Genomic DNA, 3,044 nt, shown 5'->3' with positions numbered 1-3,044 from the left:
CTTTCTTCCTTTCTTCCTTTCTTCCTTTCTTCCTTTCTTTCTTCTTATTTTCTGTCTTAGAACCAATGCTAAGTTTTGGTTCCAAGGCAGAATAGTGGTAAGGGCTAGGCAACTGATATTAAGTGACTTGCCCAGGGTCACACAGGTAGGAAATATCTGAGTCTAGATATGAACCCAGGACTTCCCATTTCCAGGCCTGGCTTTCTATTCACTGAGCCACTTTGTTGCCCTCTGGGGACCATTTTCTACAAATGTAGCAGTGGTGCAACTCCTTCTCCCTTCCAGAAGTTTACAATGCAATCATTGAAACACTAGAGGAGACAGGATATTATGTGGCACACACATCTTGAAATTCCCAATTTTCTTTTTGTCCTTGCTAAGTTTTCCCAGGCAGTCAGTCAGTCATTCAGAGAGAAAGAAGGGAGGGAATTGAAGTTGGGCATCTATTGCTGGCCACAGAGAAGGAACAGGCATAATGTTCAGATTAATTTTTAGTGTGACCTATGTCTCTACAATATCAGACTGGCATTTCTGTGAAGAATTGCTCTTTGGGAAGAGAATAGATAATAATGTTAAGTTCACTTTGGAAGAGATAAAGTATTACTGTCCACTTCTCCATGGTTTCTCTTGTGCCAATCTCAGACCCTGAGTTAGACTCCAAAGGTACAATACTCCCTACCTTCACCCTCCATCCTTCCACAGCCCCCAAATGCTAGTTAGATTTGGAACTCCCTACCACCTTTATATTTAAAAAAAATTAACAAAATTCTATTTTATTTCCCTCTCAAACCTGACCTAATTAAGGGGGAAAATACTCAAAATTTTTGTAACCTCTACTCATAGTTAAGCATAAAAAATTCCATCAATGGCTATAAACATTTCATCAGCAGATTTCTGGATTCATAAATGGTCACTATATTGATCATAGGTCGTTTAGCTTTCAAAGTTGTTTGTTCTTTACAATATTATTGTGTAAATTGTTCTGGTTCTGCTCATTTCATTCTTCATTATTTTATAAAAGCCCTTAAAACTGTTCATTTTTATAATATTATAGAATAAATCATTCTTCTAGTTCTGCTTCATGTTGCATTGGTCGAAATGTCTTTCCATGTCTTTCTGAAATGATTAATTTTCTCATTTCTTATAGCAAAATAGAATTCCATTATATTCATATATCATAACTTATTCAGTCATTTCTCAGTTGTTGGACATTCTCTCATTTTCTAGTTTTATGCTACCACAAAAGGAGTCACTATTATGCCTAAAAAGACTTCCCCCCCTTTTTTCAGTCTTTTAGGCATAGGACTAGCAGTGGTATAGCTCTGTCAAAGTCACTCTTTCTTAACTTTTTGTGAATAATTCCAAATTGCTTAATTGTTTTCCTTCCATTTATCCTGTAGTTATTATTTTCTGATTTTGCTTATTTTTCTCTGAATTAATTCATACAAATCTTCTTATGCTTCTCTACTTTCTTCATATTCATTATTTCTTGTAATATCGATATTCTATTGTAATCATGTACCATGATTTATTTGTTTATCCCCAAAATGATTGGCATCTATTTTGTTTACAGTTCTTTGCTACTTCAAAAAGTTCTGCTATGAAAGTTATATAAACTGGAAATTTCCTTCTGCCCTTAAATTCCTCAAGTTATATGCCTACCAGGATTATTTCTATGTTAAGGGATGTGAACATTTTAGTTAGATTTTAAAATAATCCCAAAATGCTTTCTAGACTGGTTAGGACAATTCATAATTCTGTCAATAGTCACATGTCTGTCTTTCTATAGTCTTTCCAACATTTGCTATTTCCATTTTTAGTCTTTTTCCCCAATTTGCTACACATAAAGAAAAAATTCAGAGGTGGTTTTATTTGTATTTCTCTAATAATTAGTTATTTGAACAGTCTCTCATATGTTTGTTAATAGATTCCAATTTTGACCTATTAATATCTTTCTTAATTTCTTAAAATAGCTTTGCATAACTATAATTATATATCTTGGTATATCTTTGTGATTGACTCCCAATATTTTATAAATTTTAAAAATTATTTTTCTTGGATTTTTTGAGGTTATATAGAAATATTAATAATTTTTGTGGATTTATTTTGTATACCACTACTTTATTGAGTTGATTGCCTTGATTAGTTTTCATTGCTAATTATCTGGAGTGCCAAAGAGGGAATTGGGAACCTTTGTATTATTCTATATTTATTTGGGAAACTTTTGTGTTTCTTCATTGAAAACAATACCAACTTTTGGCTTAAAGTATTTTTAATAATAGCCAGGTCAGCATAAAATACAAAATCATTTCCCTCCTGTTTTTGTCTGTGTTACAAGGTGTTAATGCCTATGAAGTGTTCTTCTCTAAACAGGCACATTCCCATTATAAGCCTCATAAAAGCCTATAACATTGGAGAATTCATGGGCAATGTAGCCAAGTGATGAAAGTATTAAAACCACAGGCCAAGGCTCTAGGGATGGGTGGAGTGGAACAGGTTGCAGCAGATCGTTTGGTAGTAAGTGCTTTTGTACCAAACACATCACTGTGTGCAAACCATCTGGCCTCAGCTTTGTGACAAGGAACCAAAATGGTGCCAGGAGAAGGCAAGTTTTAGCTAGATCTAACTCTGAATTCTCTTCCTTGAGTACATAGCTCTGAAAATATGTGTTCTCTGATTTCTGGTCAGAAATGGGGGTGATTCTACTCTCTAGAAAAAAAAGGATGTTGCAGATATCAGAAAGGCCAACCTGGATGGTCATAGCTGATGGAAAGTTTCCTCCAACTCACCAATAGTTCTTTATGGGTTTATGCTTCATTGTATTGCCCAGTATAGAGATTTCTCTCTAAAAGAGAAATGATTAAGTTGTGCAACTAATCTCTCTCACAGGGTCAAAGAATTTCAGGGTTCAAAGTATGCATTTTCCCCCTTGATTGGGTGAACTCTTGGTGTAGGAACTCCTTCCACTAATGCAGATTAAGCCCTTTCTGTGACTCGGTAGATAAGTCCTAGTTCCATGAACGTTCTTGGGATCTTAGATTAAA

The sequence above is a fragment of the Gracilinanus agilis genome, chromosome 1 (assembly GCF_016433145.1).
Source record: "Gracilinanus agilis isolate LMUSP501 chromosome 1, AgileGrace, whole genome shotgun sequence".
NCBI classification, from domain to species: Eukaryota; Metazoa; Chordata; class Mammalia; order Didelphimorphia; family Didelphidae; genus Gracilinanus; species Gracilinanus agilis.
Note: the sequence above shows the minus strand (reverse complement) of the source record.